Source organism: Trachypithecus francoisi, unplaced genomic scaffold, assembly GCF_009764315.1.
Source record: "Trachypithecus francoisi isolate TF-2019V2 unplaced genomic scaffold, Tfra_2.0 Lachesis_group15, whole genome shotgun sequence".
In the NCBI taxonomy this organism is placed as follows: Eukaryota; Metazoa; Chordata; class Mammalia; order Primates; family Cercopithecidae; genus Trachypithecus; species Trachypithecus francoisi.
In genome coordinates, this window is record NW_022681460.1 from 34,822,697 (window position 1) to 34,849,915 (window position 27,219).

General features: G+C 35.5%; 1 long non-coding RNA gene across 1 annotated transcript; it reads right to left on the reverse strand.

The window, feature by feature from the left end:
• Positions 1 to 927: 927 nt before the first annotated feature.
• On the reverse strand, positions 928 to 12,618 carry LOC117098009. Its single transcript, XR_004443137.1, has 3 exons — positions 12,489 to 12,618; positions 4,307 to 4,562; positions 928 to 1,151 (listed from the first exon to the last, which is right to left on the reverse strand). It is a non-coding gene; the product is annotated as an uncharacterized LOC117098009 (long non-coding RNA).
• Between the last annotated feature and the right edge of the window lie 14,601 nt (positions 12,619 to 27,219).

The window sequence follows — 27,219 nt, forward strand, 5'->3', positions numbered from 1 at the left end:
AATTTCCAATATCTACAAGGAACTTAAATCAGCAAGAAAAAACAATCTCATCAAAAAGTAGGTTAAGGACCTGAATAGGAAATTCTCAAAAGAAGATATACAAATGGCCAACAAACATATGAAAAAATGCTCAACATTACTCATAATCAGGGAAATGCAAATCAAAACCACAATGAAATAACACCTTACTCCTGCAAGAATGGCCATATTCAAAAAGTCAAAACATAATAGATGTTGGTGTGGATGTGATTAAAAAAGAACACTTTTACACTGTTGATGGGAATGTGAACTAGTACAACCACTATGGAACACAGTGTGGATATTCCTTAAAGAACTAAAAGTAGATCTACTGTTTGATCCAGCAATCACATTCCTGGGTATCTACCCAGAAGAAAGGAATTCATTATATGGAAAAGATGCTTGCACATGCTTGCTTACAGCAGCACAATTCACAATTGCAAAAATATGGAACTAGCCTAAATGCCCATCAATCAGCAGGTGGATAAAGAAAATGTGGTCTACATATATACCATGGAATACTACTCAACCATAAAAAGGAATGAAATAATGGCATTTGCAGCAACCTGAATGGAATTGGAGACCATTATTCTAAGTGAAGTAACTCTTGAATGGAAAACCAAACATTGTATGTTCTCACTCATCAGCAGGCGCTAAGCTATAGGGTTGCAAAGGCATACAGATGATACAATGGACTTTGGGGATCAGGGAAAGGGTGGGAATGGGGTTAGAGACAAAAGACTACACCTTGGGTATAATGTACACTTCTTGGGTGATGCGTGCACCAAAATCTCAGAAATCATCACTAAAGAATTTATTCATGTAACCAAATACCAACTGTTTCCCCAAAACCTATTGAAATGAAGGAATAAATTTTGAAAAATCTTTGAGATTGCAAGGCTTTCTGGGAATAATTTATTTTTTAAATTACATATAAAAAGATTGTTAGAGGGAGAAAGTATGCATCTGAAAAGAAATACACGATGAGAAGACCCAGTGCCATTACTTTGGAGAGCTGAGAGGTGGAGAATGAAAAAGTCATTGGTCTCAGTTTTCCTGCCATGATTGCCTTTTACAAGAGGGATGATATGCCAAGAATGGGTGCAGCATTTGCTGTTGCCCTGGACAGCAATCTGGAGAAAAGACAATAAAAATCAGTTTGTCATAAGGTTAAATCACAAAAGACTTCCTAGATTAGGTTTTCAGATTGTTTTTCCTTTAGAAAGATTAAAAGAAAAAGAAATATGGACTAAAAGCTAATTTATTTCTCTTTCTATTTTCCCCTCAGTGCAAGATGTAGCATTCAGAAAACATGTTGAGCACATTGGAGCATTACAAAGATCAGTCTTTGGTTGTTGAATGAAAAAAAAAAAAAAAAGAAAGTAAAAAAAGAAAGCCAGGCAGGGACCAAAGTCCCCATGGTAGTGAGGTTCTTGAGATAACAAGAGGTAATGGGGGACAGGGCTTAAGGGGAAAGAAGCATGTAGTGTCTGGCAAATAGTGAACACTCACTCAATCTTCTTGTTTAAAGAATGTGGAAAGGTCACAATAGAATTGAGGATGCAGGAGATGGAATTCATAAAGATAGTTTTAGTTTTGTATTGGTGATATAAAAAAGAATAGATACTTCCTCTACTCTAATTTTATTTTTCATTGAAGTTATGTCACCAAACATAAAAAAGAAGACAGATTTCAGAAGGTTTCGAAAAGAGACTGTAAAATGATCCCGTTGAATAGTAGAAAGGCAGGCTTACATAAAAAACAAAATATTAGCATTGTCGTGTTAAATATCTATTAGGAATATTTCATCTTTTTTTTTTTTTCTTTTGAGACAGAGCCCCACTCTGTCACCCAGGCTGCAATGTCTGCCTCCCAGTTTCAAGCGATTTTCCTGCCTCAGTCTCTCAAGTCGCTGGGACTACAGGCATGGGCCACCATGCCCAGATAATTTTTGTATTTTTGGTAGAGAGAGGGTTTTACAGTGTTGGCCAGGCTGGTCTTGAACTCCCGGCCTCAAGTATTCTGCCTGTCTTGGCCTCCCAATGTGCTGGGACTACAGGCATGAGTCACTGTCCCCAGCCTGATCAAAAGTTTTAGGCAAAGCTAACCAAATTTGCTGGGTTGTTTGTGCTAGCACTGTACCAGTCCATGAGTACAGGAATAAATAAATGGTTGAGTTTGTCCAGCATATGCAAAATCAAAGAGAAAAATGTCAAGGGAAATGAGGCCTTATGCCAATTTGTGAATATAAATGATGAATTTTAGAATCTAAACTGGACAGAAGAGTGAAGGCAAAAAGTTGATGTCAGTGAGAGATTGAGCAGAGAAGTTTGGAAAAGTCGAAGATTTGTATTAATGGATGAACCAGTGAGCTCAAAAGATTGGAGGTAGGAACCAGAGAGAGTGAGGGTGTTCCTTGACGTCACTTGATGTCAGGGTTTCAATGAAAGTTGGAGTTTCAGGTGATGACAAAGCTAATTGTACCCCCAATGTAATGTGTTTCTGTGGTGGCATGCAAGGAGACTCTCAGTGGGATGAGCATGTCAAGCAACTGACAGACTTAGATATCAGATAGTTAACCCAGATTGATGTTGAGTCACTGAGAAAGATGGCAAAATTTGGGTAAAAGAGGAAGACTGGGGAGAAACCAGATTACTAATAATGAGGGAACTGTGTGTGGGAGGAGAAAAAGAGTGGCATAATCAGATGGCATGAGCCTCAAAGCAATAGAATTTTATTTTTTCAGTAAGGAATTTTACTTTAAAGAATACCCTTACCTGTATTTCATCCCTGAGGTACCTGGAATCTGTATGAATATTTAAGCAACTTTAGAGGACTACAGGTGAAATTGTGTCCATGGACGTAGCACTTTAGTTACAAATTCTTCCTTGTAAAAATAAATCTGACATTTCAAAAGTGATTTTAAAATAATGAAGTCTTTTTTTTTCTATCTGTTACTAAAATCTTTCAGACTAAATTTCTTCATTTAATTAATATAACTTGTCCCACTCAAATATCATTTTCCATTTAATGGAAAATTAGTGCCAGTTTGTGCCAATTTTGTGAACAAATTTCTGTAAATGATATTTTAATGTCATAATAACATACCACAAATACAGCATATTTTATTGATTTAAGTTTCATACTACAAATATAATTTTTTTTTTACCTCTGTGGCATTTTAGAAATCAAAGGAATTCTAGATTGGAGTCAAAGGACTTGGGTAAAGTCTTAACTTTATTTAGTATTGTTTTATATTGGGCAGGTAACCTCCAAGCCACAATTTCTACCCCGGTAAAGTAGAGTAATACTTGCTCTATGGAACCTCATGGACTTATGATGTGAAGTTAGGAAGATAGTAATTTGTGTGAGATAACTGTTCAGTAAGTGGCCCAAGTGAAACATGTTATGTAAATTACTTATTCTGAGTTCCCATAGGATCCAAAATATACAGCAACTCAGCACATATGCTTCAATAGACTCACATGATGTGGTTGGAGGACACATTTTGAGGATGATGTCTGGGAATATTGGATTCCATGAAATGGGGGTCTATCTGTATTTCTATGTGAAAAGGCCATTGGGCATATCATTAGCTCAGTCATGAAACTATGTTACTGCCCTTAGTATAATTTCTTTTGGGATTTTAATATCCCTTATTCAGGAGACGGCTTCCTCAGAGAACTGTGCTGACATCACAGTGGGCTTTATTTCAGTGACATGGATATGTGTTTGGATTTTTGCCATGTTTGGATCTTATCATGTTATTTCACATGTTTATATTGTGCTAGCTGTGCACAGGAAAATGATCATGCACCCTAATAGGAGAGCTGTATATGGTCATTGTTTCAAGAGCTGAATACCAAGCACAGCACCTATGCTTTGGCACTGACATGGCCTCAACATTTCATGAATGTTCTGCCAACCACTGAAGGGCAGCATGATAGCTTTCACCAACTTGCATTTTCTTTTATTGTTTCAAGAGTTAAACAATATCCACGGATTCCTGGGTAGCAATGGCATCCAATAAAGTCACACATTCACATTACGCAAATACGTTTGTCTTTTTTGGCCCTGAAACTCTGACCAAGATGAAGTAAAATATTAGTGAAATGGTCCATTACCATACGCATTTGGGGGGATTATAACTACCCAGGTGATTTACATTTTTACCTAGTCTATTTTACTCCTTTCTTCCTTGAGTCATCTAGATAAATTGGTGGCTTATATCCATCCCAAGGTCTTTTATATCCCATCCATTGAAATACCCAAGGTGAAGCACCCTCACCTCAGCAACAGTCCCTTCTTTAGCCAGTTTCCACAGACCCACTGCTTGCTCTCCTGTTTCTACTCCCTTGCTCTGCAGCAGAAAATGACTGTTTCTTTTCCATGTAGTCTACTGACCTAACTGGTCCAGTCTCTGCTTTTAGGCTTCTTGGATTTGAGTTTCTCCTTTCTCTCTTCATTTTGTCCTCTAGGGTGTCCTGTGGTTTTCAAAAGGTCTCTTCACTTTATCCTTGGTTATGTGGAAACTGACTGGGTGCCTGCAAGGGGATAGGAGCAGAAACTGGATGTTTGCCTAGAATCCCAAGTTGCCCTGCCACCCTTCTAAGGTAGTGGATGAAGTCATATACTTATGCTAATCTGTATCAGGATTCACCTGGGGAATACAAGAGCTGCCAACTCTGCATTTGTTTGTGGGCAACACCAGTCTAAGATAGGAAATGTCACATACTCTCTCCATCCTCCATATGCATCTCACTTTGCTCCACAAAACTACTCATAGCTTGATAACTATACCACATGAACACATATGCAGCATCCTCTTATTAGACTACATTTTTGTCTTCTTGTCTAACTCCTCTTGGTTCATTAAGAGTCCGTTTGTACCCTAACCTCCTTATAGTTGTTAGATATTCTTTCTGCAACCATGACACTGGGTGCTTAACAAAACAATGTCACACATAAATCTGTTGTAATTTTTAGATTCCTTATCTTTTTCTTCCATTAGCCAGAAAGATTCTGAGAATAAGGACTAGATCATTTTCATCTTTTTATCTATAGCACCTGGATTAGTGACTAGCATATAATTAGTATCCTGTGTCTACAGTTGAAAAATCTAAGAAACAGAGATGTGAAATTATTTGTTCAAGGTTAGAATCTGATGCAGCCACAGCTGCATTCAAGAGTCACAAATCAATCACTCTTGAAGTCAAGCTGCTAACATCTACTGAAGGGCAATTAAAACATTTCTTTTGGAACATTGGCTCATTCTGCATTTCATTCATTTAATGAATATACATTGAATCTACTCTATGTGCTCAGTGCCTTGCTAAATTCAGCAAATCAAAGGTAAATCACAGGGATGGTATCTGCCTCATAGTTCCATTCTTGAGTCATTCCATCTGGTACCTCATTGGCCTACTAGGTTTTTTGGCTCCAGCTTCACTATTCCATTTCTGACATGCCCCCTTACAGAGCTCACAATGCTTCTATTTGAAACCCAGTCACTGTACAGAACATTATGTATATTTACAACTTTTCTGCTAACAAACCCTTTCAGGCCTCTGGTTTTAATTTTTTCTACATTCTGCTTTCATCCAGCAAGAAAGTGAAAATAATATATCATTAAATGGAACTTTTCCTATTGTAGCCCCCAAACTGAACTTAACAAATAGTAAGTACCTCTGTATTCTAAAAAGAACAGACAAAGAACTTCCACACACTCACCTTTAGTATGGCTAAAGGAAGCCAGAGGGGTCCATATATTCTCCACCCAATGTATATTAGCGGAAGGCTAGATTGCATTAAGAAACTCATGGGAAGAAAAATTTTTGATTGAGAAGAGAGTGCTTGGTGTTTCACCTCTGTCCTCTTGGTAGAGAGGTTGAGTTTTAAGCATCTTCCTTTAAGCCAACTGAGAGAGTTCCAAAGAAACAGAAAGAAGGAGCAAGTGGCCCACATTCCCCGGCTACAAGCTTACTGAGCTCTTAGATTCATTCAGTGTCATCTGACCTTAATACAGTGAGAAAAAGAAGATCTTCAGTTTATCCCTCCAAGTTTGAGGTGGGAGGGACATGAACAAAATGACTGGTATCCAATTCTTGTCTGAAGATTTTAAAGGCAGGAGTTTGACTGTAAAAGCTGATGACTGATAAGAGAGAAAAAGAGCTGCAAAGTGTTGACTGCACTTCTACTTTTGGAGTTTCCAAGAAAATGAAATATTCCTGAGTCCCAGTGAATGCAACAGAGGTAGCTAAGCTTGAGGTGCCATGAAGTTATCTCCAGCAAGAGAGGGTAGCACATGAAGAAGCAGGAGCTAAATGGTACATTTCACATGATCAGCTGGAGAGCACATCCTTCACTACAGAAACTGTTCAGTCTAAAGGTCTCTGCGTGTGACTGGGGAGGCAGGTCCTGAATAAGCCATAGACACAATCCATTACAAAGTGAACATTTGAATGTCTAACATGACAGATGGCATCAAAGGGCAAAATAAAAGAAACACTAGCATCAACTAAATAAGTGAGTTTTTGCTTGTGTTTCTTTAATTTACTGTCCCTTGTCCTGTCCTTGAAGTTCCCAACAGGAGGAAGGGAAAGAGCTAAAAAAGAGAGAAGCAGTTAACTATGTCTTCTCTGAGTCAATGGTTATATCATAACTGAAGAGAAGGGGAAATTTGAAAGTCTGTCATTTATATGGGCAAGGAAGGGGGAAGGGTAATTCATATTTGAATCAGGGAGTGGAAAAATACTGAGTTGTTCCTTGTTTGTGTCACTGCAATTTTATTCTATTGAATAAAAGAGAAAAAGAAATAAATATCTAAGATAAATGCAAGTAGTCTCAGCAAATATACAAATAGTCCCCAACTTATCATGGTTCAATGTAGGATTTTTCAACTTTATGATGGTGCAAAAGTGGTATGCATTCAGTAGCAACCGCCCTTGGAGTACTCAAGCAACTATTTCCCTTTTAGTAGAGTATTCAATAAATTGCATAAGAGATTCAATATTTTATCATAAAATTAGCTTTGTGTTAGATGATTTGCCCAGCTATAGGCTTATGTAAGTGTTCTGAGCTATAGGCTTATGTAAGGCTAGGCTAAGCCATGATGCTCGATAGGTTAGGTCTATTAAATGTGTTTTTGACTTACAGTATTTTCAACTCACAGTGGGTTTAACAAGATACAGATAGCTTCATAGTAAGTTCCAAAGCATCTGTATTTGTTTTGCTGCTACACACACACACACACACACACACACACACACACACGTGTGTTTATACATTTTACCAACAACGTCCTGGCTTCATGATTTTTTATCATACTTTTCATAATTAATCACCAATTACCATTAATTCTAATATATGATGTAACATATCATGTGTTCATTTAGTCAACACTTCATTCATTTGCTTATGCATTCAATACATATATGAGCCCTTATACCATATGAGGTACTATGTTATAAAAAACCTGAGGATCAGAGAGGTCTAGATAAATCTCTTAAAAGTCATACATTGATATAAAGAAACTTAAAATTGGAGCTTCCAAATCAAAATCCTATGTGCCTGAGTACTAGGCTAGACTACCTACTTTACATCCAAATATTTTCTCCTACTGATTAAGATGAAAACAAAAACCACGATCCATTGCTATGTGTTGCTTAGGGACCTTCTGTGTTGTAACAATCACCAAACTTGGAAAAAACCTATATGGAAAACACAATTCACAACTATTATTCCCATCGTAAATTCAAAGAAACCAAAGCAAGGCAAGCTTTAGTAATGTGCCCCTGGTTTAAACCTACTACATGTTGGAGGTACAGTTTGAAACCAGATAGTCTAGCTTCAAAGGCCACACTCATAAATACTAAGTGCTCCTAACCATCCTTATATGAGGCTTCTGATGCACACTTGAAAGAGATTCTTTAGGCCTTAGAAGGGGAATTACTGGTGATTAAAATATGTGTCCAAATCTCACAAAGTATTTGTATAAATTTATACTTCTGCAAGCAGTGAATAAGACTTCCTATTACTCTGTAACCTCACCAATACTTGATATTATGGGACTTTTCAAACTTTTGCCTGTCTCATTCTAATATGGTTGTAATATGGTACTTATTGTCTGAATTTACATTTTCCTGAAAACTGATGATGTTCTATATATCCTCATGTTTATCTGCTGTGTAAAACATGTCCATAGCTTTTACTTATTTTCCTGTTTTTGTCTTATTGTTGTTGCCTATATAGGCTTTTATTTTCTTTGTTATACATCCTGTAAACAAGGCGTCATAGACTTATCTTTTTCTTTTATTTTGGATCCTCTTTTGAAATACAATTTTTAATTTTAGTCTAATATACATAAAGTCATATTTAAAAAGATTTCCCCAGACCCAAGTTATAAAAGTCACCTACACTTTTTAATAGTATTTATGTCTGTTTGCTTGCTTCCTCATCTGTTTTGTATTTGTTTTTGATTTTTGCCTTTTTTGTGTAGATTTCTGATCCAATTGGAGTACATTCTGATGTATCACATAAGTTTGTTTTCCAACTGGCTTTCCAGTGCTCATTTAAACATGTTTCTTTCTTAAACCTATCATTCCCTGAGAGATTTAAAATATCATCTTAATTATAAAATACATTTCTGTATGTACTTATACCTATTTCTTGAATTTATCCTCCATTTCATTCAGTTTATTCATGCATAAGGACCACACTATTTTAATTATAGGGGTTTTATAATATGTTTTAATATCTGGAGGAGCTGTTTTCTACTCACTGCTCATTTGTGTAAAATTTTCTTAGTTTTTCTTTATATTCATTTTATTTACTTACATACTTGTTTTTTTTTTTTTTTTTCTTTAATTAAACTGGTTTTGGAGAAAATAGTAGATTTAAATAAAATTTAGAGAAATTATAAAGAGAGTGTCTAGGTACCCTTTACTCCATTTCCCTTAATTGTAGTATCTTGCAAAACTATAATATAATATATCATGAGTTCCCAACATCAGGGCAGTAAACCAGTACCAGTCCACAACCTGTTAGGAACTGGGCCATGCAGCAGGTGGTGAGCAGTGTATGAATGAGCATTACCACTTGAGCTTCACCTCCTGTCAAATTAGCAGCAGCATTAGATTCTCATAGGAGCATGAACTCTATTGTGAACTGTGTATGCGAGGGATCTAGATTGTGGCTACTTAGGAGATTCTAATGCCTGAAGATCTGAGGTGGAACAGTTTCATCCCGGAACTGTCCCCCACACCGCCCCATCCTTGGAAAAAATTTCTTCCATGAAACCGGTCCCTGGTGCCAAAAGGTTGGGGACTGCTGAAATATATCAGAACCAGGATATTAACATTGATACAATCAAGATACTTAATAGTTCCATCACTAGAAGGAGTCCTGGTGTTGCTTTTATTATAGCTACAGCCACCTCACTCCTTACCTAGTTTTAATCCCTTGCAACCACCGTCATATTTTGCATTTGTATAATTTTGCAATATTGAGAATTTTATATAAATGACATCAAATAGCATGTATCCTTTTGGAGTTGACTTTTATTTTACTCAACCTAATTACCTGGAGATTAATCTAAGGCATCTCACATATCAGTAGTTTGCTTCTTTTTATTACTGAGAAGTATTTAATAGTATGAATGTACTTCAGTTTCTTTAACAAGTCAGCTATTGAAGGACTTCTGCTTTATTTTCAGTTTTTGTCTATTATGAATAAAGGTGTTATGAGCATTTATGTGTATGTTTTTGTGTAGGCACAGGTTTTCATTTATTTGGAATAAATGCCAAAGCAAATTCTGTTGCTGGGATGTATGGTAATTGCAAATTTAATTTTTTAAGAGACTTCCAAACTGTTTTTCAGACTGTCTGTACCATTTTACATTCCCACCAGCAATATGTAAGTGCTCCAGTTTCTCTACATCTTTGCCATCAGTTGATGTCACAAGTTTTCTTATTTTAGCATTCTGATAGATATGTAGTGATATCTTATTGTGATTTTAATTTGCACTTCTCTAATGTATAATGATGAAAATCTCTTCATGTGTTATTTACCATCTGCATATCCTCTTTGATAAAATGTCTATCAGTATCTTTTGTCCATATTCTACTTGAATTGTTTATTTTATACTGTTGAATTCTGAGAGTTCTTTATTATTCTAGATACTAGACCTTTGACAGATATGCAATTTGCATATATTTTCTCCCAATCTGCAGCTTGTCTTTTATCCTTAATAAGGTATTTCACAAAGCAAAAGTTTTAAAATTTGATGATGTCTAATTTGTCAATTTTTTTTAATGCATCAAGCATTTGGTAAGTTTAAGAACTACTTGTCTATTTCTAGATTCCAAATATAGTCTACTTTTAAAAATAAGTTTTGAAGTTTTATGTTTTATCTTTAAGTCTGGGTTAATTTTTGTATAACATGTAGGTCTAGGTTGAGGTCCATTTTTCCCCTATGAATGTCCAATTGCTCCAGCACCGTTTGTTGAAAAGACTATTCTTTTTTCATTGAATTGGTTTTGCACCATTGTCAAAAATCAGTTGGACATATTTGTGTAGGACTATTTCTGTCCTCTCTATTCTGTTCCATTGATGTATGTGTCTATCCCTTTTTCAATACCACATTGTCTTGATTACTATGCTATATAGTAGGCTTTAATAATGGTTACAGTCATTCCTATCATTTTCTTCTTCTTCTTTAAAGGCTGTTTTAGCTATTACAGGGCCTATGTCTTTGCATATAAACTTTGGAATTAGCTTCTCTATGTCTCCCAAAAAGCTTGCTGGAATTTTGATAGGAATTGTATTAAATGTATAGATCAATTTGGATAAAATGAACATTTTCACTATGTGAGTTTTCCAATTTATGACAGTGATATATCTTTCTATTTATTCACATGTTTGATTTCCTTCAGTGGCATTTAAAAATTTTAAATATATAAACCCTATACATATTTTGTCATACCTACATATATAATTTTCTTTGAAGTTATTTTGAATTTATATATTTTTAATATAAACTTTAAAATCCATCTTTATATTTTTAGAAATTAAAATACCTGTTTGGATTGTGGTAATTTGTATGTTAAATTGTGAAGAATTTTTATGATATTGAGTCTTCTTATTCAAGCACTTTATTCAAGAACTTTATTCAAGACTTTTAAGTTTGCTTTCCTGTTTTCTAAGAATGTTTAAACATTTTCTTTATATAATTTTAGAATAATTACTGCTAATTATATGAAATATTTTTTGCTATTTTTGTAAATAGTGTTTACCCTTCACTCATATCTTCCAACTTGTTATTGTTTCTGTATATAAAGACGATTGGTCTCTTGTAGTTGGATGCCACTAGCATACTAATTTTCTGAATTTTGGTATTGTTTTTGATCATTTTAAATAAAAAGTCTTGGGTTTTCTTCATATACATTTATACCATCTAGAATTTTTACACCACTAATTGTTATCATTTGTCTGATTGCACTAGCCTTTCCTTTCTAAACAATGTAAAATGTGGAGACATGGGAGTGTTTGCTTTTTAAACAGATCTCAGTGAGAATGCCAATAGTTTATTCATTAAGCAATATGTCGGCTTTAAGAGTGAAGAATAGATTTACTATTTTTTTTAACTTTTATTTTAGGTCCAAGGGTACATGTTCAAGTTCGTTATATGAGTAAACTCATGTCACAGGGGTTTGCTGTACAGATTATTTCATTACCTAGTTATTAGGCCTAGTACATATTAGTTGTTTTTCCTGATCTTCTCCCTCCTCCCACCCTCTTCCCTCCACTAAGCTCCAATATCTTTTGTTCTCCTCTATGTATCCATGTGTTCTCCATCATTTAGCTCCCACTTATAAGTGAGAACAGATTGGTGGGGGATCATGGTGGATGGGAGGCAGGGCTAGATTGTAGCTCCCACTTGGATAGACAGAACAGCACGTGAAGGCTCGCATTGTGAACTTTTGCTTCAGAGCAACTTCAGGAGTACATGAGAAAAGCCAAGAGAACCCATAGACCCTCTGAAGGAAGTGGATTGCGCCTACAGAACGTGGGAGACAGCCCAAATACTGTGAGTGCCCAAACTGTGGAAATGAGAAAGGGAGATCATCTGCCCCTGAACACACACCCCTACTGGGGAACCTGAAGGTCTAGATTACAGGAGAAGATTCTGACTGGAGCTGAGTCAATTTAGAGAGCCAACTGAAATACAGGTGTAGAGGAAGCAGTGAGAAAATCCCTATGGGCTCACTGGCTCCTCTACTAAGCCATTTCTGCCTCACCTGATAGGGTTCTTTGAGGAGGACTGCAGGAGGCATTGGAAAAAGGCTACAGGGATAAGGAAACCTTCAGCCAAACTTTGTAACAATTTGAACCAATTGAGAAGTTTCCTGGCCAGAAATCTGGGAAGGGTGTGAATCCGGATTCACAGGCAGGGGAAACAAGGAAAGCTCTACCTTTTTTCACAGCTGGGAAGTGAGTAGCCTGGGGCAAGTTCTCAGCCCTGCTCACCTACTGCCTAGAAAGAGACTTGGTGCTGTTGGAGGGGGCATGGCGGGAGGGAGACTGGTCCTTTGGGCTGCATGGGAACTGGGTGAGACCTGGGACTGCTGGCTTTACCCGACTTTCCTCACAACCTGCATGACACAACAAAGGCAGTCATAATCCTCCTAGGAACATAACTTCATTTACCTGAAAGCCTCACCCCAGTCCCCCACAGCAGCCACAACAAGACCTGCTCAAGGACAGTCTGAGCTCAGACATGCCTAGCCCTGCCCCTACCTATCTGTTCTTCTGTACCTACCCTGGTAAATGAAGACAAAGGGCATAAACTCTTGGGAGCTCTAGGGCCCGCCCACTGCCTGTTTCTCCCCACGCTACCACAGCTGATGTTCTCTTGAAAGTGCCACCCCCCAGCAGGAGGCTAAACAGCACAAAAATAGTGTATTAATCAAACAAAGCTAAAGACCCTTATAGAGTCCATTTCACCCCCCTTCCATTTCCACCGGAGCAGGTGCTGGTATCCATAGCTGATACTTTACATAGCTGGTATCCACAGATAGTTCACATCATAGGATTCTGAACAGATGATCCCCAGGACCAAACCGGAGCCTTGTAGACTTGCCGGGTGGCTAGATCCTGAAAAGAGATAGCAATCTCTATAGCCAGGCTCCCAGGAAGCCACGTCTGTAGGAAAAGGGGGAGAGTACTACATCAAGGAAACATCCAGTGGGACAAAAAGAACTGAACAGCAGCCTTGAGCCCTAAACCTTCCCTTTGACAGAGCCTACCCAAATGAGAAGAAACCAGAAAACCAACTCTGGTAATACGACAAAACAAGGTTCTTTAGCACCCTCCAAAAATCATACTAGCTCTCCAGCAATGGATCAAAACCAAGAAGAAATCCCTGATCTACCTGAAAAATAATTCAGAAGGTTAGTTATTAAGCTAATCAAGGAGGCACCAGAGAAAGGCAAAACTCAATGTAAGGAAATAAAAAAATGATATAAGAAGTGAAAGAAGACATATTCAATGAAATAGCATAAAGAAAAAACAATCAAAACTTCAGGAAATGATGGATGAACTTATGGAAATGCAAAATGCTCTGGAAAGTCTTAGCAATAGAATCAAGCAGAAGAAAGAAATTCAGGTCTCAAAGACAAGGTTTTTGAATTAACCCATCCAACAAAGACACAGAAAAAAGATTAAGAAAATATGAACAAAGCCTCCAAGAAGTCTGGGATTATGTTAAATGACCAAACCTAAGAATAAGCAGCATTCCTGAGGAAGAAGAGAAATCTAAAAGTTTGGAAAAGTATGTGGGGGAATAATCAAGGAAAACTTCCCTGGCCTTGCTAGAGATATAGACAGCCAAATACAAGAAGCTCAAAGAACACCTGGGAAATTCATCACAAAAAGATCATCACTTAAGCACGTTGTCATTAGGTTGTCTAAAGTCAAGATGAAGGAAAGAATCTTAAGAGCTGTGAGGCAAAAATACCAGGTAACCTATAAAGGAAAACCTATCAGATTAACAGCAGATTTCTCAGCAGAAACCCTGTAAGCTAGAAGCAATTGGGGCCCTACTTCAGCCTCTTCAAACCAAGCAATTATCAGTCAAGAATTTTGCACCCAGTGAAACTAAGCTTCATAAGTGAAGAAAATATAGTCTTTCAGACAAGCAAACACTGAGAGAATTTGCCACTACTAAGCCAGCACTACAAGAACTGCTAAAAAGAGCTCTAAATCTTGAAAAAAAAAAATCCTGAAAGCACATCAAAACAGAACCTCTTTAAAGCGTAAGTCTCACAGGACCTACAAAACAAAAATACAATTTAAAAAACAAACAAACAAATAAACAAACAAAAACAAAACAGAAAACCAAGGTATACAGGCAACAAATAGTACAATGAATGGAATGGTACTTCATACCTCAATACTAATGTTGAATGTAAATGGCACTAATGCTCTACTTAAAATATACAGAATTGCAAAATGGATAAGAATTTACTATCTAAGTATCTCCTGACTTCGAGAGACTTGCATAAAGTTAAGGTAAAGGGATGGAAAGAGACATTCCATGCAAATGGACACTAAAAGGTAATAGGTGTAGCTATTCTTACATCAGACAAAACAAACTTTAAAGCAACGGGAGTTAAAAAAGACAAAGAGGGTCATTATACAATGATAAAAGGCCTTGTCCAAGAGGAAAATATCACAATCCTAAGTATATATGCACCTAACATCGGAGGTCCCAAAATTATAAAACAATTACTACTAGATATAAGAAATGAAATAGACAGCAACAAATAGTGGAGGACTTCAATACTCCACTGACAGCCCTAGACAGGTCATCAAGACAGAAATTTAACAAAGAAACAAGGGACTTAAACTTTACCCGAGAACAAATGATTTAACAGATATTTGCAGAACATTTACCCGGCAACTTCAGAATACACACTCTATTCATCAGCACATGGAACATTCTCCAAGATAGACGATATGATATGCCACAAAATGAGCCTCAATAAATTCAAGAAAATTGAAATTATATCAAACATGCTATCAGACCACAGTGTAATAAAACTGGAAATCAACTCCAAAAAGAAATTTCAAAACCACGAAAATACATGGAAATTAAATAACCTGCTTCTGAATGATCATTGGGTCAACAATGAAACAAGATGGAAATTAAAAAATCTTCAAACTGAATGACAATAGTGACACACGTTATCAAAACCTCTGGGATATAGCAAAGGTGGTTTGAGGAGGAAAGTTTATAGCTCTAAATGCCTATATCAAAAAGTCTGAAAGTGAAATAGACAATCTAAGGTCACACTTCAAGGAACTAGAGAAACAAGAACAAACCAAACCCAAACCCAGCATAAGAAAGGAAATAAACAAGATCAGAGCAGAACTAAATGAAATTGAAATAAACAACACAAAAAATACAAAAGATAAATGGAACAAAAATCTGGTTCTTTGAAAAGATTGGTAAAATTGATAGACCATTAGCAAGATTAACTAAGAAAAGAAGAAAGAAAATCCAAATAAGCTCAGTTAGAAATGGACAGGAGATATTGCAGCTGACGCCACTGAAATACAAAAGATCATTCAAGGCTACTATGAATGCCTTTACGCACATAAACTAGAAAATCTAGAGGAAATGGATAAATTCCTGGAAATATATAACTTTCTTAGCTTCAGTCAGGAAGAATTAGATACACTGTAAAGGAGAACATACAGTATTTGGTTTTCTATTTCTGTGTTAGTTTGCTAAGGATAATGGCCTCCACCTCCCTCCACATTCCTGCAAAGGACGTGATCTCATTCCTTTTTACGACTGCATAGTATTCCATGGTGTATATGTTCCAAATTTTCTTTATCCAGTCTACCATTCTTGGGCATTTAGGTTGATTCCATGTCTTTGCTATCGTGAATAGTGCTGCAATAAACATACGCCTGCATGTGTCTTTATGTTGGAACAATTTCTATTCCTTAGGGCATATACTTAGTAATAGGATTGCTGGGTTGAATGGTAATTCTGTATTATGTTCTTTGAGAAAGCTCCAACCTGTTTTCACAGTGTCTGAACTAATTTGCATTTCCACCAACAGTGTATAATCCTTTTTCTGTACAACCATGTGAGCACCTGTTATTTTTTGGGTTTTTATTAATAGACATTCTAACTGGTGTGAGATAGTATCTCACTGTGGTTTTGATTTGCATTCCTCTAATGATAAGTGATGTTGAGCTTTTTCTGTATGCTTTTTGGCCACTTGTATGTCTGAAGCATAGATATTTTATGATGCTAAGGAAATATGCACAATTTTCTGTTTGAATGGGTGTGTTTTTAGTTTTTTCCACCTTATTGCAGTATAGTTGATAGTTACAAATTGTATATTTAAGTTGTACAACTTGATAATTTGATATATGTATACATTGTGAAATATTTACCACAATCAAGATAACTAATATATCCATCACCTCACTGATGTGATTTGGCTGTGTCCCCACCCAAATCTCATCTAGAATTGTAGCTTCCACAATTCCCACGTGTTGTGGGAAGGACCCAGTGGGAAGTAATTGTATCATGGGGGCGAGTCTTTCCTGTGCTATTCTCATGATAGTGAATAAGTCTCATGAGATCTGATAGTTTTAGAAAGAGGAGCTCTCCCACACAATCTCTCTCTTCCCTGTTGCCACATAAGATGTGACTTGCTCCTCCTTTCTTTCCACCTTGATTGTGAGGCCTCCCCAGTCACATGGAACTGTGAGTTCATTAAACCTCTTTTTCTCACCGGGTGTGGTGGCTCACACCTGTAATCCCTGCACTTTGGGAGGCCAAGTCGTGTGGGTCACCTTAGGTCAGGAATTTGAGACCAGCCTGACCAACATGGTGAAATTCTGTCTCTACTAAAAATACAAAAAATTAGCCAGGCACGGTGGCACTCATCTGTAATCCCAGCTACTTTGGAGGCTGAGTCAGGAGAATCGCTTGAACCTGGGGGTGGAGATTGCAGGATTGCAGTGAGCCAAGATTGCACCACCGCACTCCAACTTGGGCAACAAGAGTGAAACTCTATCTTCAAACAAACAAACAAAAAACACAAAACAAATCCTCTTTTCCTTTATAAATTACCCACTCTCGGGTATGTCATCATTAGCAGCATGAAAATGGACTAATACACTCAGATAGTTACCATTTTTTGTTTGTGGTAAGAATATTTAAGATCAATCCTCTTATCAAATTTCAAGCATACATTAAAATATTGTTAACTATAGTCACAGCGTTGTACATTAGATCTCCAAGACTCGTTTACCTTGCATAACTTAAATTTTGAATCCCTTGACCAACATCTCCCCATACATTCTTTTCCTTACACTCTGGTAACTACTATTATAGTCTCTGTTTCTATGACTTTGACATTTTTAGATTGCTCAGGCAAATGAAATCATACAATATTTGTCTTTCTACATCTGGCTTATATCACTTAGTGTAATGCCTTCCAAATTCATCCATGTTGCCACAGATTTCCTCCTTTAAGGCTGAGTAATATTCTGCTGTATATGTGTATACAACATTTCCTTTATTGGTGGACCCATCAACAGATATTTAGGTTGTTTCCATGTCTTGGTTATTGCCAATAATATTGAAATGAGCATAGGATTGCAGCTCTCTCTCCAAGATACTGATTTTGTTTTCTTTGACTAAATACCAAGAAGTGGGATTGCTAAAAATAAAGCAGTTTATTTTTAATTTTTTCAGGAGTCTCTATACTGTTTTCCATAATGATTGTGCCAATTTCCATCCCCACCAACAGTGTACAAGGGATCCCTTTTCTCCACATCCTGGTCAACACTTGTCATCTTTTGTAATTTTGATATAGCCACTGTAACAGGTGTGACGTAATGTCTCATTGTGGTTTTGCTTTTCATTTTCCTGCTGATAGTTATTTTGGGCAAATTTCCTTATATTACATTGTTAGCCATTTGTAAGTCTTCCTTAGATGAATGACTGTTCAGATCCTTTTTCTATTTTTAAATTGTGTTATTTGGTTGTTTTGCTATTGAGTTGCTGACTTTCATAAATACTTTAGATATTATCCCTTTATCAGCTATATGGTTTGCAAACATTTTCTTCCCTTCTATAAGGTGATTTTCACTCTGCTGTTTCCTTTGTTGTGCAGAAGCTTTTTAGTCTGATGTAATCTCATTTGCCTATTTTTACTTTTGTTATATATGCTTTTGGGGTCATATCCAAAAGATCATTATCAAAACCAATGTCAATACCATTTTATCCTATGCTTTTTTCTAGTTATTTTATGGTTTCAGAACATATGTTTAAGTCTTTAATCCATTTCAGTTGATTTTTATATATGGTGTAAGATAAAGCTCCAATTTAATTCTTCTACATGTGAATGTCTAGTTTCCCCAACATCATTCATTGATGAGACTATTCATTCCTCATGGTGTTTTCTTATCACTTTTGTTCTAGATCAGTTGACCACAGATGTGTGGATTTATTTCTGTCTATTCTGTCCCATTGGCCTATATGTCTGTTTTTATTCTAGCACTGTAGCTTTGTAATACATTTTGAAACCAGGGAATGTGATGCCTCCAGATTTGTTCTTCTTGCTCAGTATTCCTTTGGCTATTCAAGGTCTTTTACACATACATTTAAATATTGTTTTCTCTATAACTTAGGATATCTTTTTGTTTAGCTGTGTCTTTTTAAAGTTACCTTGTCAATATTGTATAATTTTCAGCGTACAAGTCTTTTCCCTCTTTAGTTGAGTTTTTCATAAATATTTTATAATTTTTGTTGCTATTATAAATGAGACTATCTTGATTTCCTTTATAGTTTGTTGTTTATAGAAATGTGATGTATTTTTATATGTTGATTTTGCATTTTGTAATTTTATTGAATGTGTTTATTATTTCTAACAAATTTTTGTTGTGAATTTGTAATTTTTTATGTATATCATCGTTTTATCTGCAAAGAGAGATAATTTTACTTCAGTTTATTTTTCCAAATTTGGATGCTTTTTTTCTCTTGTCTAATTACCCTGGCTAGGACTTCTAGTGCTATGTTGAAAGAAAATGGCAAAGTGGGCACCTTTATCTTGTGTTAGACCTTAGAAGGAAAGGTTTCAGTGGTTCTTCACTGATTATTATGTTAGCTGTGGGGTTTTCATATATGACCTTGATTGTGTTTAGGTAAGTTCTTTATGTACCAATTTTGTTGAGAGTTTCAATCATGAATGGATAGTGAATTTTGTAAAATATTTCCTGTGTCTCTTGAGATGATCATGAGTTTTCTCTTTTATTTTGTAATGTGTTGTATCACATTGATTGATTTACATGTGTTGAAACATTCTTGCACCCCAGGGATAAATCCCATTTTGTCATGGTATATGAACCTTTTCATGCACTGTTAAAATCAGTTTTCTAGTATTTCAGTGAGAATTTTTATATCTCTGTTCATCATGAATTGACCTTAAACCAGGAGATAAGATGAAGACCAAATATGTATTTTACAATATCACAGTTCCTCTGTTGAACTTCTCATTTTGTTCATGTGTTGTTTTTCTGATTTTTGGTTTAGTTGTCTATTCATTTCTCTTATATTTCACTGAACTTTAAAATAATGATAATTTTGAATTCTTTTTCAAGCTAATCCAAAATGTCAATTTCTTTGGGTTTGGTTACTTGAAAATTACTATGTTCCTTTGGTGGTATCATGTTTTCTTGATTTTGTGTGTGTGTATTTGTAGGCTTGTGTTGATGATTGTGGATTTGTGGGAGCAGCTGGCCCGTCCAGCCTTCGTGGAATTATTTTGGTGGAGAAAGTCCTTTACGTATGGGCAGGTGCAAGGGTGTCAACTGGATAGGGTGCAGCAGATCCAGCTCTGCTGAGAGTCAGTGATACAGTCTATATGTAACTTTGTCAGTTGAGGTCAGCATTGGTGAAGACTGCAGAGGTTTTTCAGTGGCCAAGGCAGCAGGAGTCTTCCTTGCTGTGGTGAGAGTATTCATTCTATTGCTAGAGCACAGTTTTGGGTCCAACTGAAAGTCTTAGTGTTTACCAAGGACCTTTTTTCTTTTTCTATTCTAAAAGTTCAAAATTTTCCCCTCCAACTCTATGTATCTACCAAAAAACTTTGTTCAGTTTCTTAGCTTTCAGTTATCACTTTTGGAATCTGCAATTATTTTGAATGAAAAGTAGTTCCAAAAGTCATAGCCATATTTCTCTCTCTAGATTTCTCTTTGTCGTGTATTATGAACCTACAAATATTTTCTTCTTTGGAAATTCCATAATGAATTTTTTGTTCTTCCGTATGGGTCTAACTTGGTTCTTAAATTGATTTCTGGCATGATTATTTATCTCCCTTAATAATAACCTCTGCAACTATTTTTGCTGGATTTTTGCAGTTATTAAGCACTTTATGTTCCTTTTAGTCTGAATATGTCTCTATTTCATCCTTATTCTTGAAGAATTGTTTTCTTTGGTCTTCTGCATTTTATGACTATATGTGTATGTAAGGGTTTCTTCTGTTTGTTTGGTTTCCCATTGATTGTGACTCCTGAATGTATGGACTCATATTTTATCCATTTTGGTGAAATTCTCAAAAAAGTCTATTTGAACATTACTACTTCTCCATTTTCTCTAGTCTTTCCTTATCGAAATCCAATTAGATGTATGTTAAACCATCTTACTTTATCTTTTGTTTCTCATCTCTTTTTCATAATTTCCTTATTTTAGTTTCTACACTATTATCATCCTCGATTGCCTCCCTCTTCTGGAGCTCTCTCTTTAGCTGTGCTAATCAAAGTCAGTAGAATATCCCAGTGAAGAGTGACCTTTGTACGCAGATCACTGAGGTTTTCATTCTCATTCCATTATCCAGTACAAGCTTGTCAAACCTGCAGCCTGCAGGTGGCATGTGGATAGCTATGAATGCAGCCCAACACAAATTCATAAACTTTCTTAAAATAGCATGAGTTTTTTTCGCAATTTTTTTTTTTTAGCTCATTAACTATTGTTAGTGTTAGTCTATTTCATATGTGGCCCAAGACAATTCTTCTTTTTCCAGTGTGGTCCAGGGAAGCCAAAACATTGGACACCCCCAACCTAGTACTTTTATAATTTAGGGAAGTTTCTTAATCTCTTGTTCCATTTTTTTATATGTCAAATAACAACAGTAATACATATATGCATACTTCATGGGTTGATATAAACATTAATTTTTAAAATCAATGTAAAGTTCTCAGAAGTGTGTCTGGCACATAGTCAATCTTCCTTAAGTGTTAGCTATTGTAATGGTAGACTAATTTGCTACTTACCATCTCCATTTACTTTTAAATTGCAGATTACACTTTATTTTTAAAATTTCTGACTTTAAAAATATTATCTTCATCATTTTTTAGCTGCTTTTTTTCTCGTGACTTTGATTCTGCTTTTTTAAGCCATATTAAACATATTTTATATTCTCTATCCAGAAATTCTAATTTAATAAGGCCCCATCATAAAAACATGAGTAGTGTTAAAAAATTCTATAATGAAAAATGTGAGTTTGTGCTATTATAAAACAAATAGAATGATTGGATTGAGTCATTGTAACTAGCACACAACGTTTGTCTTGGGATCCAGTCACCAATATCTTTAAGTAGGAATTTACACTATTTTGGAAACATTTGGAAGGATTTTACTATACTGAAATCTTTATGAGTCTGATTTTATCGTTGTTGTTTTCTTCCTGAAAATTTTTGTTTATAATGTGGTTTTCTTGTGCACTTGTATTTTTTCTTCAGAGGCAATTTTCATTCATATTTTTTCCTCCACTGTGGGTCTTAGAAAAAGGGTACATTCTCTCAGAGAGGATTTGTATTTGCTTTGGTCAATATCTAAATGTCCTACCTTGTGATAATTCCAAATTAAGTTTTGGCTTAAGTTTTTCCAGATGCCAAATCAGATGAATATCAGTTTATAATTATGAATTTTTAGAATATATATTTTAGTTGTCTGTCAGAGACTGAAAATGGCCCCCCAAAGATATTCACTTCCTAAGCCCTGTAACATAAATGCAACCTTGTTGGGGAAAGGAATTTGCAAATATGATTAAGGATTTTGAGTTGAGGAGATTCTCGTGGATTATGGAGCTATCCCTAAATGAAATATACGTATCATTTTAAAATGAAAATAGAGGGAGGTATAAAGTAGATAGTAGAAGAGAAGGCAATGTGACCACAGAGACAGAGATTGAAATGATGGAGTCACAAGCCAAGGAACACTAGAAGCAAACAGAAGCTGAAGAAAGCAAAGAATGGATTCTCCCTTAAAGCCTCGGAAGGTAACACAGTCCTGTTGACCCCTTGATTTTTGGCACAGTGATACTACTTTCAGATTTTAGCATCCATAAGTATGAGCAAATAATTTCTGTTGTTTTAAACTGCCTAGTTTGTGGTAATTTTTACAGCCACCATCAGAAACTAAAATACCCTGTTTTCAAAGCCAAAGCTAAGATAAATTATTGTGTCATTTTTCTAGATGGAATAATAAGAAATAATACATATTTGTTGACTAAATTCACATTCATCACTCCATTTGTAAAACACAGTCCTTTCAATTAAGAGAGGATGGTATATCTTCTGAACCTTCATTTAAAATTTCCTTCCATGGGACATTCCAGTAACTTGACTGATTTACCTCACAACTGCTCCTTAGTAGTTCAGTAGAGTTACAGATTCCTAAAAATATGTCTCCAAAATGCCATTTTATGATGGGATCATCCTAATGTTGATCTTTAAACAGATCATAACACCCTATTGCAATAAATCACTAGGCTTTAAAAATTGGTTGAAAATTTGTATTATTTGTATATCTAGACATTGCTTTTATCCTGTAAAAGCTTAGCTCCAAGCAACATCCAATTATTTGACTAGAGAAAAGTTTCAACAGCTATGCCAGTAGTAGGCTCTGCTGCCTTTGATTTGAAAAGGATCTTCTCAGAATCATTGAAAAAGAAAAGTTTATTTCTACTTCATATATTAGTCTTCTAAAGGCCTTTGATCTCCTTAAAGGTGCTCATGGTCTAAATAACTACCACGTTCTAGAAATAAGTAAAATCTGGATTTAAAATAATTGACACCTAAGGGAAATCTTATTAAATGTAGTCATCTTTATCCACCGTATAAAAGGTTTCTTTAGATCAAATATTAAAGGTGAATAAATCCTTTATTCTTCTTTAAAATTGGTTCTTTAAATATGAGTAAGGATATCTATTCACTATTAAATTGGAAAGAACCATAAAAACAAAGGTAACGTAAGGGGAAGCAGTCTGTCAAACTTTGCCACATTTAAATTATACTCATCCCGAACTTAATTCAAAGTAGAAAAAAAAAAAAAAAACAGATGGTGCATACAAAGCAGCAACATATGATGACAAATTTAACTAACAAGCATTTGCATCTTTTAACATAGCACCATTTTTCACTTAAGCATAGATAGAAGAGTGAATTCTTTGTAAACCAGTAATTCTTATTTTGAGTTTAGGGATTCCTATGAGAGTTTATTTTATAGGGAATTTCTCACTACTTAAAAAAAATCATTTTCTCACAATTGCATTTACTTTCATCATACTTTCATATCTTATTATACCGTAAGTTTGAGAAGGAAACGGATCTTGAATATAAGGAATTTTACTCCTGGGATCTCATTTCAGTTACTAAAAGCCATCTGGTTAAAGAATTACTATGTTCCATGGTTTAGAAGTGCAATAGATTATGCTTTGGAGTGACACCTAAGGGAAACATACATTCTTTGAGGAATCAGAATTAAAATAGCAAACACATAATAATGAAGTTGAAAAAGTGGACCTATGAAAGAAATGTGGAGAAGATCGTTTCTGTGGCTCTTGAAAGGAGGAGCAGTATACATTTAGATTTAGTATTATGACTGCTGAGTATGGGGAAGATTTTTTTTTTTATAAACACACAAAACTTTGTATTTATTTTGTTGATCTTCAATAAAATATTTTTATTTTCTGATTTACACTGCATGTGTTCTATAATTGTGAGTGGTCAATATAAAGACGGATAAGATATTATTTTATGGGCTTGGCATTCCTCCAAAACATGGCCATGAATTTCATATTATATATACATATAAACGTGTGTGTGTGTGTCTTTGCTTTGCATGACAGACCACATAGATTCCATATTATTCCTTTACTCAGTGAGTATGGCATTGCTGTGCACCAAGCCAAACCATGTAACCCATTTTTTTCCCCCAGAAATCTGATCCTTTAGGGTCTGCATGTTAATGATTGTAACGTCTTAAATGACCCCAAATGAAGTTGTGGCAGACTTGACTTGTAATGAAGAGAATTATTTTAGCTGACAGTGCCTAAAAATACAACTCAGCCTCTTAGGCTAAACTTCTTTGACCATGTTGGTTTTAGACAAGTTTTTAAATAAAATAAATTTTTTTTATTAGTATCTTTCTACGAGTGAGGACACGGGTTTTAGTATTCATAGTGACTGCCTGAAAGAAAAAAAGGACCCTTGAATAAAGGTTGAAAAGTGAGTGGATTTTTTTTTTTTTTTTTTTTTTGACTAGTGTGAGATTGAGGCGAAATGACTCAGTGGTACATTTCAAGAATATAGAGCATCATTATGTGTAATTGCCTAGTTGTTTCTTTTTTCAAATGAATTACCTGAAATAAAAGAAAAAAGTCAGAAGATTTGAATACATTTCTGAAAGTCACATTGAAGAAGTGATAGACTAGATTTTTAAAAGCTTATTCTCAAAAATTTAATGGCATGAGGAAGAACCTGACTTTTTTGACATCCATATGTATCTTATTGTCTCAGGACTTCTTTAGTATTGTCTGCAAAATGAAATGGTATGGTTTTATTGCACATGGCTGCTTGCCTTTGTCTGAAAAGCTTGTATTTCTTTGGAAACTAAACATTTAGAATAAAGATTATTTGCTGTAACGTTAACCATGTTTTGATCACTGGAATTTGCAGTAGTTGTTTCAGGGTATCATGGGATTCTTTTTGTTGTTTCCAAATTTTCTCCTTAAATTATACACATTTGCTGACCCTATGCCAAACCCCTGGTAGTGAAACATTATTTAGGAGATCAAACACAGATCATATGAATGAAACATCTGTTGTAGTTATTGTTTTTCAGAAGTTCAGGTTGCCCAAGAGGTCCACTAGGCAGTATTTTCCAGTTCTCATTTCTATACAACTGGGGGATCTTGGTGGCAGCAAAGGATAAAAGGCCTTTAATTTAATGTTTGAGATGTGTGTGTCCTGAAGTTATTTGTACTGAAAATGTCTTGTAAGAAAAAAGAAATTCCATGGTGACTATTATAGGTTTTTTTCCTGCTCTGCAAAGCCGTTTAGTGCTACAAAACTCATCATTGAAAGTGGACAAACAAAAGCCAAAGAAGGAGGGATGGAAAGCAACTCTCGCTTCAGTTGTTTCTTGATTTTCTAGTCCCATCTCCATGTATTGCTTAATCTCCAACATTTTACCAGCGTGATCCTCAAAGCAGATCCCATTTTTAGGGAGGAGATGGTTCTTTCCAGGACTACATTCCTCTCTACTCTGATTTCCTTTACACCCTGCCTCCTAGTCAGCTGTTGGGTCTACAGTTCTCTTTCAAAATAGATCAAAAAGAGAAAGGCAATTTGTATTTTAATGAAAAGGCTTGGTTATGTGTTGGGCAGAGACGGTATATAGCACTGGGAGGTAATTACTCAGGTTGAAAGGTGCTTCATTTGTTCCAATTACAGCTTCCAGCAGGGTGATGTTCTCAGTAAAACTGGTGATGGCAAAACCATCTGAGCGGTTATGCAAGGAAATTTCAATGAAGAAACATTTTCCATGTTCTTCAATTACAAAATTCAAAATTAATTCAAATTTTAATACTTCCATTAAAACAATCCAAATGAAATATTTAAAATGTTGTATAAAATTTCCTGTAAGGGATGCAACAAAGAATTGTCAAAAAAAATGCTGGATGTGATGCCAGGGGATGGGGGCAGGGTAGGTGGCTCAGTAAACCATAGCTCTGCAATTCAGTAGTTCTGTGCCTCTGGATATATCCTTTACATTTTATTCTAGCTTGTACCACATGTGACACTATACAATATAGGAAAAATCAGAATTCCCCTGCTCCCCCATACAATTCCCATGGTCTTTTATGCAGGATTTGTTCTATCAGAAAGATGAGATAATCAGATCTAAGTATTAAAAAAATAATTTTCTCACTTTTACTTTAGAAGATGTTCAACTTGGTATTAACATTAAAGAATAATTGAGCTGATTAACTCTTTCTCATAGAATTATCATCATCATCATCATCATACTGCCAATGACAGCCACTTTCAAAATATTATACTACCTCAAATTAAGAGCCATCTATGAAAAAACCCACAGCCAGCATCATGCTGAATTGGCAAAAACTATAAGCACTCCCCTTGAGAACAGGAACAAGAAAAAGATGCCTACTCCTGCTACTCATATCCAGCATAGTACTGGAAGTACTAGCCAGAGCAATCAGATAAGAAAAAGAAATAAAAAGTATCCAAATAGAAAAAGAAGAAATCAAACTATTTGTGTTTGCTGATGATATATTTCTATATCTACAAAAGCCTAAAGATGTCACCAAAAGGCTCCTGAAACTGATAAACAACTTTGGCAGTTCCTGGTTACAAAATCAATGTATAAAAATCAGTAGCATTTCTACACATTGATAACATTCAAAGTGAGAGGCAAATAAAGAACACAATTCCATTTATAATAGACACACACACACACACATACAAAATACCTAGCAATACATCCAACCAAGGAGGTGAAAGATCTCTACAAGGAAAACTACAAAACACTGAGGAAAGAAATCATAGATGACACAAGTAAACAAAAAAACATTCCATGCTCATGAATTGCAAGAATCACTATTATTAACAGGTCAATACTGCCCAAAGCAATCTACAGATTCAGCCCTATTTCTATCAAACTACCAATGTCACTTTTCACATAATCAGATAAATCTATTCAAAATTCATATGGAACAACAGCAACAGAAAGGCCAAATAGCCAAAGCAATCCTATGTAAAAAGAACAAAGCCAGAAGCATCACATTACCTGACTTCAAACTATACTTT